Source organism: Bos taurus, chromosome 20 (genome assembly GCF_002263795.3).
Source record: "Bos taurus isolate L1 Dominette 01449 registration number 42190680 breed Hereford chromosome 20, ARS-UCD2.0, whole genome shotgun sequence".
Taxonomy (NCBI): domain Eukaryota; kingdom Metazoa; phylum Chordata; class Mammalia; order Artiodactyla; family Bovidae; genus Bos; species Bos taurus.
This window is the reverse complement of record NC_037347.1, coordinates 256,526-271,662: the sequence shown is the minus strand read 5'-3', so window position 1 is coordinate 271,662 and position 15,137 is coordinate 256,526.

Sequence of the window (15,137 nt, the reverse complement as noted above, 5' to 3'; positions counted from 1 at the left end):
GTTAAGGATTTTTGCATCTATGTTCATCAGTGATATTGGCCTGTAGTTTTCTTTTTGTGTGGGATCTTTGTCAGGTTTTGGTATTAGGGTGATGGTGGCCTCATAGAATGAATTTGGAAGCTTACCTTCCTCTGCAATTTTCTGGAAGAGTTTGAGCAGGATAGGTGTTAGCTCTTCTCTAAATTTTTGGTAGAATTCAGCTGTGAAGCTGTCTGTACCTGGGCTTTTGTTTGCTGGAAGATTTTTGATTACAGTTTCAATTTCCAAGCTTGTTATAGGTCTGTTAAAATTTTCTATTTCTTCCTGGTCCAGTTTTGGAAAGTTGTACTTTTCTAAGAATTTGTCAATTTCTTCCACGTTGTCCATTTTATTGGCATATAATTGTTGATAGTAGTCTCTTATGATCCTTTGTATTTCTGTGTTGTCTGTTGTGATCTCTCCATTTTCATTTCTAATTTTATTGATTTGATTTTTCTCCCTTTGTTTCTTAATGAGTCTGGCTAATGGTTTGTCAATTTTATTTATCCTTTCAAAGAACCAGCTTTTGGCTTTGTTGATTTTTGCTATGGTCTCTTTTGTTTCTTTTGCATTTATTTCTTCCCTAATTTTTAAGATTTCTTTCCTTCTACTAACCCTGGGGTTCTTCATTTCTTCCTTTTCTAGTTGCTTTAGGTGTAGTTAGGTTGTTTATTTGACTTTTTTCTTGTTTCTTGAGGTATGCCTGTATTGCTATGAACTTTCCCCTTAGGACTGCTTTTACAGTGTCCCACAGGTTTTGGGTTGTTGTGTTTTCATTTTCATTCGTTTCTATGCAAATTTTGATTTCTTTTTTGATTTCTTATGTGATTTGTTGGTTATTCAGCAGCATGTTGTTCAGCCTCCATGTGTTGGAATTTTTAATAGTTTTTCTCCTGTAATTGAGATCTAATCTTACTGCATAGTGGTCAGAAAATATGCTTGGAATGATTTCAATATTTTTGAATTTACCAAGGCTAGATTTATGGCCCAGGATGTGATCTATCCTGGAGAAGGTTCCATGTGCACCTGAGAAAAAGGTGAAATTCATTGTTTTGGGATGAAATGTCCTATAGATATCAATTAGGTCTAACTGGTCTATTGTATCATTTAAAGTTTGTGTTTCCTTGTTAATTTTCTGTTTAATTGATCTATCCATAGGTGTGTGTGGGGTATTAAAGTCTCCCACTATTATTGTGTTGTTGTTAATTTCTCCTTTCATACTTGTTAGCATTTGTCTTACATACTGTGGTGCTCCCATGTTGGGTGCATATATATTTATAATTGTTATATCTTCTTCTTGGATTGATCCTTTGATCATTATGTAGTGACCATCTTTGTCTCTTTTCACAGCCTTTGTTTTAAAGTCTATTTTATCTGATATGAATATTGCTACTCCTGCTTTCTTTTGGTCCCTATTTGCATGGAAAATCTTTTTCCAGCCCTTCACTTTCAGTCTGTATGTGTCCCCTGTTTTGAGGTGGGTCTCTTGTAGACAACATATGTAGGGGTCTTGTTTTTGTATCCATTCAGCCAGTCTTTGTCTTTTGGTTGGGGCATTCAACCCATTTACATTTAAGGTAATTACTGATAAATATGATCCCGTTGCCATTTATTGTTTTGGGTTCGAATTTATACACCCTTTTTGTGTTTCCTGTCTAGAGAATATCCTTTAGTATTTGTTGGAGAGCTGGTTTGGTGGTGCAGAATTCTCTCAGCTTTTGCTTGTCTGAGAAGCTTTTGATTTCTCCTTCATATTTGAATGAGATCCTTGCTGGATACAGTAATCTGGGCTGTAGGTTATTTTCTTTCATCATTTTAAGTATGTCTTGCCATTCCCTCCTGGCTTGAAGAGTTTCTATTGAAAGATCAGCTATTATCCTTATGGGAATTCCCTTGTGTGTTATTTGTTGTTTTTCCCTTGCTTATTTTAATATATGTTCTTTGTGTTTGATCTTTGTTAATTTGATTAATATGTGTCTTGGGGTGTTTTGCCTTGGGTTTATCCTGTTTGGGACTCTCTGGGTTTCTTGGAATTGGGTGATTATTTCCTTCCCCATTTTAGGGAAGTTTTCAACTATTATCTCTTCAAGTATTTTCTCATGGACTTTCTTTTTGTCTTCTTCTTCTGGGACCCCTATGATTCGAATGTTGTAGTGTTTAATATTATCCTGGAGGTCTCTGAGATTGTCCTCATTTCTTTTAATTCGTTTTTCTTTTATCCTCTCTGATTCATTTATTTCTACCATTCTATCTTCTAATTCACTAATCCTATCTCCTGCCTCTGTTATTTTACTATTTGTTGCCTCCAGAGTGTTTTTAATTTCATTTATTGCATTATTCATTATATATTGACTCTCTTTTATTTCTTCTAGGTCCTTGTTAAATCTTTCTTGCATCTTGTCAATCTTTGTCTCCAAGCTATTTATCTGTGATTCCATTTTGATTTCAAGATTTTGGATCAATTTCACTATCATTATTTGAAATTCTTTATCAGGTAGATTCCCTATCTCTTCCTCTTTTGTTTGGTTTGGTGGGCATTTATCCTGTTCCTTTATCTGCTGGGTATTCCTCTGTCTCTTCCTTTTGTTTAAATTGCTGAGTTTGGGGTGTCCTTTCTGTATTCTGGCAGTTTGTGGAGTTCTCTTTATTGTGGTGTTTCCTCACTCTGTGTGGGTTTGTACAGGTGGCTTGTCAAGGTTTCTTGGTTAGGGAAGCTTGTGTCGGTGTTCTGGTGGGTGGAGCTGTATTTCTTCTCTCTGGAGTGCAATGAAATGTCCAGTAATGAGTTATGGGATGTCTATGGTTTTGGGGTGACTTTGGGCTGCCTGTATCTTGGAGCTCAGGGCTGTGTTCCTTGCTGCTGGAGAATTTGCTTGGTATGTCTTGCTCTGAAACTTGTTTCACCCAGAGAGGTTTACAGCATTATATGGAGAAGAGAAGAGTGAGGAGGGAGTTAGAGGTGACCCGAATGAGATGAGGTGGAATCAATAGAGGAGAGAGTGGGCTATTCAGTAATCTCTTCCTTATGTGCACTCCACAACTGGACCGCTCAGAGTTGTTCACAGTTATACAGAGAAGAGAAGAAGGAGGAAGGTGGCAGAGGTGGCCAGGAGGATAAATGGGGGGAATGAAAAGGAGGGAGACAGATCCAGCCAGTAATCAGTTCCCTAAGTGTTCTCCACCGTCTGGAATACACAGAAATTCACAGAGTTGGGTAGAGTAGAGAGGGGTTAGGGATGAGACACAGGAGACCTGGTGGAGAAAAAGGAGAGTCCAAAGGGAGAGAGAGCAGTTAAGCCAGTAATCTCGCTCCCTAGTGAAAAATGAGTACTGAAGATTGGGTTCTTAAAGGTACAAAATTGGTAACAAATACATAAAAGCAAAAATTAAAAATCTAGAGTAGAGTTTGGAATTTCAAAAATACGATGTTAAAGAAAAGAAGAAGGAAAAGAAAGAGAGAAAAAACGAATAAACAAAAACAAACAAGGTCGCGAAAATTATAAAGAAAATATAGGTACAAAATTGATAACTAATACCAAAAAGCAAAAGTTAAAAATCTAGAGTAGAGTTTGGAATTTCAAAAATACAATGTTAAAAAAAGAAGAAAAAGAAAGAGAGAGAGAGAAAAAAAACAAACAAACAAGAACAAAGTTGCATAAATTATAAAAAAAAAAAAAGGTACAAAATTGATAACAAATACCAAAAAGCATAAATTAAAAATCTAGAGTAGAGTTTGGAATTTCAGATATACAATGTTCTTTAAAAGAAGAAGAGAAAGAAACAGAGAAAAAGAAAAAGAGAAAATAAAAAAGGGTCACAGAAATTATTAAAAAAAAAAACTATAGGTACAAAACTGATAACAAATACTAAAAAGCTAAAATTAAAAATCTAGAGTAGAGTTTGGAATTTCAAAAATACAATGTTAAAGAAAAGAAGGGAAAAAAAGGTCAAAAAATTATTAAAAAAAATATATATGAAGTTTGCTTTAAAAAAAATAGGGTCTTCTTTTTTTTTTTTTGCAAAGTAATCGGTTATAAAAGTGGAAATTAAAGGAATAATAGAGGACTTAAAAATTTTTTTTAATTAAAAAAGATAATTTAAAAAAGAAAGAAAGAAAGAATGATCGTACAAATAGTAAAAATATATCTAGGACTTTCTCCGGTTTTGTTGTGAGTATTGTGGGTTCAGTTCATTTTTGGCTAGTTTCCTGGTCCGACTTTTATTTCTCAAGATCTATAGGCCCCTTCCTATGTAGTTGGTAGTAACCACCGGGTTTTAATCTATTGCCTGTAGCTTCCAAGGCGGTTCCCTCTGTTATAGCTTCTTCTGTTTGCTGGTCTCTTCAGTGTCTGGTTTCCGCCCTGACACAAAGGGTCTGGTGGAGGACACTTTTTTTTTTTATAGACTCACTTGTTCAGTCGCACTGAGGGGAAGTAGGGAGGGATGCTGCAAACAAATAACACTGGCGTGTGCTCACAGTGCCTCAGCCACACTGGGCCGGCTCCCCCCCCCCCCCACCCCCCCCCCACCCCCCCCCGTTCACAGCATGTGTGGCCTCTCTGCCCACGCACCATCCGTGGCCGGCCCTGGGCTGCCTGCACCTCCCAGGTCCAAGCTGCTCAGGTTCAGGCACTCGGGTAGTCCTCAGAGGCACAGACTCTCGGTTGGGCCTGCGTTTTGTGCCCTCCCCAGATCCCAGCAGCTCAGGTGATGAGGTGTTTTGCGTGCGCGATTGCTGCGATTTATCGCCTCCCCACGGCTTGGTTATCTAGGTGTGCACCGGCACACCTTCTCAGGCAGATGTTGACCGTCCAGACCCCCAAGAAGTTTTAGTTAGCAAAGAAGCCTGCTTACAGTTTTATAGATAATGTCTCTCTGGGGCTGCGATTGTCCTGTTCCGGCTCTGGCTGCCTATCACAGGAGGGGGATGGTCTGCCGCCGGCTATCTCTGTTCAGTCCTTTGTTCCATGCGCGGGCCTGGCGGTGTCATAGGTTAGGGCTGGCTTTTCGCGTGGTAGATATCCCACAGTCTGGTTTGCTAGCCCCAATTATTTCACTCAGATAGCGCTCGGGGTATTCAGGCCAGATTCTTGCGATGCAGCCCGCGCCACACCTCCCTGCCCAGCCCCCGCTTGCTAATGGCATGTGCAGACGTCTGCGCTACTTCTCCGCTGGGGGAGTTACCGTAGGGCTTGCGATGTGCGGGTTTTAATTGTTTACTTATTTTTCCTCCCTGTTATGTTGCCCTCTGTGCTTCCAAAGCTCGGCACAGATTCGGCAGTGAGAAGGTTTCCTGATGTTTTGAAACTTCTCTCTTTTTAAGACTCCCTTCCCGGGACGGAGCTCCGTCCCTCCCTATTTTGTCCCTTTTTTGGTCTTTTATATTTTTTCCTACCTCCTTTCAAAGACTTGGGTTGCTTTTCTGGGTGCCTGATGTCCTCTGCCAGCATTCAGAAGTTGTTTTGTGGAATTTACTTGGCGTTTAAATGTTCTTTTGATGAATTTGTGGGGGAGAAAGTGTTCTCCCCGTCCTACTCCTCCGCCATCTTAGCTCCTCCCCCCCTGAAGATTGGGTTCTTAAAGGTACAAAATTGTTAACAAATACATAAAAGCAAAAATTAAAAATCTAGAGTAGAGTTTGGAATTTTAAAAATATGATGTTAAAGAAAAGAAGAAGGAAAAGAAAGAGAGAAAAAACGAACAAACAAAAACAAACAAGGTTGCGAAAATTATAAAGAAAATATAGGTACAAAATGGATAACTAATACCAAAAAGCAAAAGTTAAAAATCTAGAGTAGAGTTTGGAATTTCAGATATACAATGTTATATAAAAGAAGAAGAGAAAGAAACAGAGAAAAAAAAAAAGTCACAGAAATTATAAAAAACTGTAGGTACAAAAATTGATAACAAATACCAAAAAGCTAAAATTAAAAATCTAGAGTAGAGTTTGGAATTTCAAAAATACAATGTTAAAGAATAGAAGAAGAAGAAAAAAAAAACCAAGGTCAAAATATTATAAAAATATATATATATATGAAGTTTGCTGAAGAAAAAAAAAAGTGTCTTTTTTTTTTTTTGCAAAGTAATAGGTTATAAAAGTGAAAATTAAAGGAATAAAAGAGGACTTAAATTTTTTTTTTTTTTTAAATTAAAGAAAGAAAGAAAGAATGATCGTAAAAATAGTAAAAATATATCAAGGACTTTCTCTGGTCTTGTTGTGAGTATTGTGGGTTCAGCTCATTTTTGGCTAGTTCCTTGGTCCGACTTTTATTTCTCAAGATCTATAGGCCCCTTCCTATGTAGTTGGTAGTAACCACAGGGTTTTAATCTACTGCCTGTAGCTTCCAAGGCGGTTCCCTCTGTTATAGCTTCTTCTGTTTGCTGGTCTCTTCAGTGTCTGGTTTCCGCCCTGACACAAAGGGGACGGTGGAGGAAACTTTTTTTTTTCTTTTTAGGCTCACTTGTTCAGTCGCGCTGTGGGGAGGGAGGGAGGTATGCTGCAAACAAGTAACACTGGCGTGTGCTCACAGTGCCTCAGCCACACTGGGTCTGCCCCTGCTCACGGCGCGTGTAGCCTCCCTGCCCACACTGCTCAGGCTCTAGGTTGCTCTGCTGGGAACCATCCGAGGCCAGCCCTGGGCTGCCTGCACCTCCCAGGTCCAAGCTGCTCAGGTTCAGGCACTCGGGTAGTCCTCAGAGGCGCAGACTCTCGGTTGGGCCTGCGTTTTGTGCCCTTCCCAGGTCCAAGCAGCTCAGGTGATGAGGTGTTTAGCGAGCATGATTGCTGCGTCTTATCGCCTCCCCGCCGCTCAGTTATCTAGGTGTACAACCGGCGCACCTTCTCAGGGAGATGTTGACCGTCCAGACCCCCCAAGAAGTTTCAGTTAGCAAAGAAGCCTGCTTACAGTTTTATAGATAATGTCTCTCTGGGGCTGCGATTGCCCCCTTCCGGCTCTGGCTGCGTGTCACCGCGGCGCGGGGGAAGGTCTGCAGCCGGCTATCTCTGTTCAGTCCTTTGTTCCGTGCACAGGCCTGGCGGTGTCTTAGGTTAAGGCTGGCTTTTTGTGTGGTAGATATCCCACAGTCTGGTTTGCTAGCCCAGATTATTTCACTCAGATAGCGCTCAGGGTATTCAGGCCAGGTCCTTGCTCTAAGCGATGCAGCCCGCACCACGCCTCCCTGCCCAGCCCCCGCTTGCTAATGGCGTGTGCAGGCATCTGCGCTGCTTCTCCGCTGGGGGAGTTACCGTAGGGCTCGCAATCTCCGAGTTTTAATTGTTTATTTATTTTTTCTCCCTGTTATGTTGCCCTCTGTGCTTCCAAAGCTCGGCACAGATTCGGCAGTGAGAAGGTTTCCTGATGTTTTGAAACTTCTCTCTTTTTAAGACTCCCTTCCCGGGACGGAGCTCCATCCCTCTCTCTTTTGTCCCTTTTTTGGTCTTTTATATTTTTTAATTTTTTAAAAATTTTTCCTACCTCCTTTCGAAGACTTGGGTTGCTTTTCTGGGTGCCTGATGTCCTCTGCCGGCATTCAGAAGTTGTTTTGTGGAATTTACTCGGCTTTTAAATGCTCTTTTGATGAATTTGTGGGGGAGAAAGTGTTCTCCCTGTCCTACTCCTCTGCCATCATGGCTCCTCCCCCTGAAATTGACATTTTCAAATGGCTTGATATATTATCAATGTTTATGTGTAGTTTATGGATACTTGAAAGAAACTGAATTCTCTGTTTTCTTCTTATGCTTGCAACTTTTTTATGCTTTTGGATGTAAATCTGATACGGCCTGAGTTTTTGGAAATGGTTTTGAAGGTAGCTTGGTCAAGATTTGACTGACTTTTAAAAAATGCACTACATGAGAGTTGCAAGTTAAGTTTTATTTGGGGCAAAATGAGAACTATAGTCCAAGAAACAGCATTTTAGATAGCTTTGAGAAACTGCTGGGGTGGGGGTTCAGTATATAGGTGATTTTGGTGAAAGGGGAATCCATGCAATCAAGCACATATATTTTGAAGAAGGTTTCTGCTAGTCTCACGAAAGTTACTAGTCAAGAGGAGCAGTCGTCACCACTAAAAGCATTTTAATGCTTTTCTAGATACGAAGAGATATAAGAATTGGGATAAAAAAATTGGTTCCTGAAAATATCTATCTGAAGACCTGTTCTGCCTGTTTTCCCAGAGCAGAGAGTCCTCATTTCTGCTCTCCACCTTGATTTCCTTCAGGGGATGTTGAAAACTCTGCTACTGCTGAAAAATCAGCAGTAGCACATGATTTAATGCTTGTAGAGGTAGATGGCAAGTGCCAATTTGTAGTTGGCAATACCATGAGAATTCTCCTTTTATCAAAAGGAAATTTAGATATTTCCTTCCTTCCTACAAATACAATGAATTTCAAATTGTATTGCTGTTATATTTCTGTAAATTTTACTGAAATTTGAGTTTATTGTAAATGCTAAAAAACCCACAAGAATGGTCTTCTTTTCTTTATTGACCCATAATTCCAGTGGATAACTATGAAAGTTAAATACCTTTGGATTTTCTTACAATTGCTATCTACTAAATGTCCTTAGCTTAATGACTGAAACAAACAAAATGTCAGAGAGCAAAAAACTATTAGAAGGCTTGCATAAAATTTTCTCTTTTTAAAACCACTTTGTCTTAACAGAAATAGAAACCATATCAAAGGATACAACATTAACATGTCTTATTTCTGGTGATGTTAACCTTGGTCACTTCATCAAGTGATATTTGCTGAATTAAACTACTGTGAAGTTACTATCTTTCCCTTTATAACTAACAAAAGTCCTGGGGAGGATGTTTTGAGACTAGGAAATCATTCTGTTTCTCCTCAAACTATTGCATATACAATATAATTTTAGTATCCAGAAGTGACTCTTGCTGTTGTTTAGTTGCTATGTCATGTCTCACTCTTTTGCAACCCAATGGACTATAGCTGTCCAGGCTCTTCTGTCCATGGGATTTCACAGGTAAGAATACTGTAGTAGGTTACCATTTTCTTCTTCAGGGCATCTATCTGGACTGGGGTTAAACCTGTGTTTCTTGCATTGCAGACAGATTCTTTACCACTGAGCCACCATTTGCTTGCAGTGATTCAATTCATTTCAGTCCCTCAGTCATCTCCGACTCTTTGTGACCCCATGGACTGCAGCACACCAGGCCTCACTGTCCATCACCAACTCTTGGAGCTTACTCAAACTCATGTCCATTGAGTCAGTGATGTCATCCAACCATATTATCTTCACTTGTCCCCTTCTCTTCCTCACCATCAATCTTTCCCAGCATAAGGGTCTTTTCAAATGAATCAGTTCTTTGCATAAGATGGCCAAAGTATTGGAGTTTCAGCTTCAGCATCAGTCCTTCCAATGAATATTCAGGACTGATTTCCTTTAGGATGGACTGGTTGGATCTCCTTACAGTCCAAGAGACTCTCTAGAGTCTTCTGCAACACCACAGTTCAAAAGCATCAATTCTTCAGTGCTCAGCTTTCTTTATAGTCCAACTCTCACATCCACACATGACTATTGGAAAAACCATAGCTTTGACTAGACAGATCTTTGTTGGCAAAGTAATGTCTCTGCTTTATAATATGCTGTCTAGATTGGTCATAATTTTTCTTTGAAGGACCAAGTGTCTTTTAATTTCATGGTTGCAGTCACAATCTGCTGTGATTTTGGGGCCCAAGAAAATAAAGTCTGACACTGTTTCCATTGTTTGCCCATCTATTTGCCATGAAGTGATGGGACCAGATGCCATGATCTTAGTTTTCTGAATGTTGAGCTTTAAGCCAACTTTTTCACTCTCCTCTTTCATCAAGAGGCTCTTTAGTTCTTCTTCACTTTCTGCCATAGGGGTGGTGTCATCTGCATATCTGAGGTTATTGATATTTCTCCTGGCAATCTTGATTCCAGCCTGGGCTTCATCCAGTCCAGCATTTCTTATGATGTACTCTGCATATAAGTTAAATAAGCAGGGTGACAATATACAGCCTTGATGTACTCCTTTTCCTATTTGGAACCAGTCTGTTGTTCCATGTCCAGTTCTAACTGTTGCTTCTTGACCTGCATACAGATTTCTCAAGAGGCAGTTCAGGTGGCCTGGTATCCCCATCTCTTTAAGAATTTCCCACAGTTTGTTGTGATCCACACAGTCAAAGGCTTTGGCATAGTCAATAAAGCAGAAGTTGATGTTTTTCTGTAACTCTCTTGCTTTTTTGATGATCCAGCAGACGTTGACCATTTGATCTCTGGTTCCTCCACCTTTTCTAAATCCAGCTTGAACATATGGAAGTTCACGGTTCATGTACTGTTGAAGCCTGGCTTGGAGAATTTTGAGCATTACTTTACTAGCGTGTGAGATGAGTGCTATTGTGCGGTAGTTTGAGCATTCTTTGGCATTGCCTTTCTTTGGGATTGGAATGAAGACTGACCTTTTCCAGTCTTTTGGACACTGCTGAGTTTTCCAGATTTGCTGGCTTACTGAATGCAGCACTTCCACAGCTTCATCTTTTAGGATTTGAAATAGCTCAACTGGAATTCTATCACCTCCACTAGCTCTATTCCTAGTGATGCTTCCTAAGGCCCACTTGACTTCTCATTCCAGAATTACAGTGGTAATCTAATGGTGATTTTCCATTTCTTTCATTCCTCTTATATTTACTGATTCACTTCAGTTCAGTTCAGTCACTCAGTCATGTCTGACTCTTTGCGACCCCATGAGCTGCAGCACGCCAGGCCTTCCTGTCCAACACCAACTCCCGGAGCCCACCCAAACTCATGTCCATTGAGTCGGTGATGCCATCTAACCATCTCATCCTCTGTCGTCCCCTTCTCCTCCTGCCCCCAATCCCTCCCAGCATCAGGGTCTTTTCCAATGAGTCAACTCTTTGCATCAGGTGGCCAAAGTAGTTTCAGCTTCAACATCGGACCTTCCAATGAACACCCAGGACTGATCTCCTTTAGGATGGACTGGTTGGATCTCCTTACAGTCCAAGGGATTCTCTCAAGAGTCTTCTCCAACACCACAGTTCAGCACAATTCTTTGGTGCTCAGCTTTCTTTGTAGTCTAACTCTCACATCCATACATGACCACTGGAAAAACCATAGCCTTAAGTAGATGGACCTTTGTTGGCAAAGTAATGCCTCTGCTTTTTAATATGCTGTCTAGGTTGGTCACAACCTTCCTTCTAAGTAAGATTTTTGTAGCATATAGCCCATTTATTTCCTAGAATGTCCCTCACTTTTTGTTTATCTGATGTTTTCTCATGTTTAGATTCAGATTATGCATTTCTAGCCACAAATACCAAAGCAGTGGTGGTTGTGTGTTTCTCAGTGCATCCCCGAGGCACAGAAAATTTTATTTGTCCCACTACCAGTGATGTTAATTTCAGTGATGGAAATTAACATCAGGGGTACATGAGATTGACATGACTCAACACTGATGACATTAATGGGTTCAGATAGTGTTTGCCAGGTTTCTTCACTATAAAGTTATTTTTGCTCCCTTTTCCATAGTCTACTCTTTGACGGTTAGTCATTAAACATGGTCACAATCTCCACTTCCCCCCTCTAACCTCCTAGTTAACTTAGAAAAAAATTTATACAGTTCACTCTTTGTGCTAGTAGGCTTTGAGAAATGCAGAATCATATGTCTATCATGCCAGCACCATATATGTGAATTCTATCACTCGAGAGAATGCTCTGTGCTTTGCCTACTTAACCCCTTCTCCTGGAAACCACTGATCTTTTTTTTTTTTTCCATTCCTACAGTTTTGCCTCTTCCAGAGTGCCTCATGAATAGAATGATTCATTATGTAGCTCTTTCATTCTGGTTCTTTCAGCTCAGTAAGGGGCATTTGAGATTTATCCATTTTTTTGCATGGATGAATATCATGTTTCTTTTTTCTTGCTGAGTAGTTTTCCATCATGTATACCATAATTTGTTCATCTATTCACCTATTGAGGGCTATCTTGGTGGCTCCCAATTTTGGGAGATTATGAATAAAGCTGCTAAAAATATTCACATGCAGTTTTTTGTTTTCAGTTCAGTTGGGTAAATTCCTGGGAGCATGATTATTAGTTCGTATGGTAAGTCCATGTTTAACATTATAAGAAACTGTCTTCCAAAGTGCCTGTACCATGTTGGCCTTCCCACAGCTCTCGTTTCAAATCTTTGACAGCATTTGGTATTGTCAGGGTTGTTTGTTTTTTGTTTTTTAAATATTCAAATGGTATGTCATGGCAGCTCATTCTTTTGCAATTTGCCTAAGGCAATGGCAACCCACCCCAGTACTCTTGCTTGGAAAATCCCATGGACAGAGGAGCCTGGTAGGCTTCAGTCCATGGGGTCGCGAAGAGTCAGACACGACTGAGCGACTTCACTTTCACTTTTCACTTTCATGCATTGGAGAAGGAAATGGCAACCCACTCCAGTGTTCTTGCCTGGAGAATCCCAGGGATGGCGGAGCCTGGTGGGCTGCCGTCTATGGGGTCGCAGAGAGTCGGACACAACTGAAGTGACTTAGCAGCAGCAGCAGCAGTGACAAATTATATTAAGCATCTTTTTATACTGATGGTTTATTTGCCATCCATGTATCTTCTTCAGTGAAATGTTCTGTTCAGATATTTTGTCCAGTTTTAAAATTGAGCCTTTTGTTTTCTTATTGTTGAGTTTTAAGAGTTTTTAACATATTCTGGATACAAATACTTCATTGCATGTGTGATTCACAAATACTTTTTCCCAGTCTGTAGTTTGTTATTTCATTCACCCCAACAGTATCTTTCACTGAATGAACTATTTTAATTTTTAGAAATTCCAATTTATCAAACTTTCCTTTTGTGGATTATACTATGGTGTCATATCCAAAAGCTAATCACCAAATATGAGGTCACAGATTTTCTCCTATGTTTTCTTCTATAAATTTTAGTTTTGTGTTTTTACATTTAGAGTTTTTTTTGTGTGTGTGTATAAGGTGTGAGTGTCAAGAATGCTTTTTTTGCATATGGGTGTCCAATTTATTCAGCACCATTTGTTGAATTGCCTTTCTGTTTTTGATAAAACAATTGTGTGAATCTATCTCTGAGCTTTCTGTTTTGCTCCATTGACCTATGTGTCTATCCTTTCACCAATACCACACTATCTTGATTCCTACATCTTAAGAATAAGTCTTGATATCAGGTCATATAAGTCCTTCTGCTTTGTCTTTCTTTTTCAAGATCAACATTTTAAGATCAGCATGTCAATTTCTGCAAAAAAGGCAGCTGGGATTTTAATAGAGATTGTGTTGAGTCTGTGGATCAATCTGCAGAGCAATGCTATCTTAACCACATCAAGTCTTCAAATCCATCCCCATGAAATGTTTTCCACTTACTTAGAGCTTTAATTTCTTTCACCAATACATTATAGTTTTCAGAGTGTAAGTTTTGCACTTAAAAAATTTGATCAGAGCAAGAACACTTTGTTGTTGGTTTCTCCCCTCCCCTCCCACCCACCACCTCTGAAATATTCCATCTACTCGAGTGTCCAAGATAAGAGTTACACAGATCAGGTCCGGGGATTGGGAAGGATGAAGAAAAATAAAAGAGAAGTAAGTCACCACTGAAGAAAAAAGGTGCAACATTGATTACCTCAATCTTCCTTTGCCTACCCCTGGGCTCCTGGGTTAAAGATATATGTGCAGCCAAAATATAGCATACAGAAGAAAAAATGCACATGTCCCCTTGTCACAAAACCCAAATGTGAATCTCAGAAGATTCTGTCTTCCAGAGGGTGCTCTATCCAGGGAAGGGGGCAGAGCAGGTCAGGAGCACAGTTTCTAGGGCAGCAGAGAGGTGTGGTGGCTGATGGGGGTGGGGGTAGGAGCTGTCTTCCCACCCACCAGAGGGCTGTTTAGTTTGCACTTTTTCTATTAAATTTTTTCCTGCATCCAGCCACTCCATTATTTACAGCAGTTTTGTTCTGTAAAGTCGCTGCCAACACTGAATTAGCCAGTACTGGAATACGGCTTCTAAGGGAAATGGGGACGAGGCTAGAGTCTTGCACATCTGTCTGGTCACATTTTCCTCAGTCAAAATGCCATTTGCATTACATTAAAGTCATGAAAGCAAAGAAAGACTGGGATCTGCTTAAAGGGGATCAAAGAGACATGACAACTAAATAGGACATGTGATCCTGGACTGGATCTTGAAATGAAAACAAATGACATTTAAAGGACATGAAATTAAATATGAATATAGTTTCTAGGTTGAAACCCGAGCCTCAGTACTTTTTAAAGTTCCCAGTAGATTTCTATGTGCAGCCAAGTTTGAGGACCATTAAAGTCCTTCCCCAGGTTTGTTTTTCTTAATGAATAGGTTCATTTCATTTTTTATTTATATATTTTAAAATAAAAATTGTATATATATTTAAGGTGTAACATCATGATGATTTGATATACATGGTGAAATAAGTACTACAGTTCAGGCTGATTAAGATATCATCTCACATAATTAGCATTTTGTCCAGTGAGTGCACTTGATATCTATTCTTTTAGCATATTTTCAGGTTTGATACAATATTATTAAATATAGTTGTCATACCTGTACATTAGATCTTTAGACTTATTTGCCCTGGTTTTCAGTTAGAACTCAATGCTAGCCCAATTAGACTGAGCAGTTTCCAGCTCCTGCATATGGTGTTTGAGGATTCCTAGGATGCTTTGAAGACAGATTGTCAAGATGAAATGCTATAAACCTAATATTGGCATGCTTTTACAGTAATTGATCAGAGTAATGATTATATAACTACATTAAAAGAATTGTAGAGGACTTAAATGATGTAAATAATTAATCTTCCTTTACCATGATGTTTCTTGGTCATCAATTTTGTCTTTTTTCTTAATTTTTAAAGACAAGCTACTATCTCTAAAGCAAAAGGGGCAAACAGTGAAAGTGATCCGAGAATAAAGTTGAGAAGAAGCTGAGTAGCTTGTCTCTAGGTGTCAGATTTCAGCTGTCTTGCAGATCAGGATGCTAAGCCTCTTCACCTCCTGAAAGGCCAGGCTTTTTACCAGCTATGTTGCACCATTTACATCTCTACAAAATAAAAAAGAACACTGAATCCTTACCCATC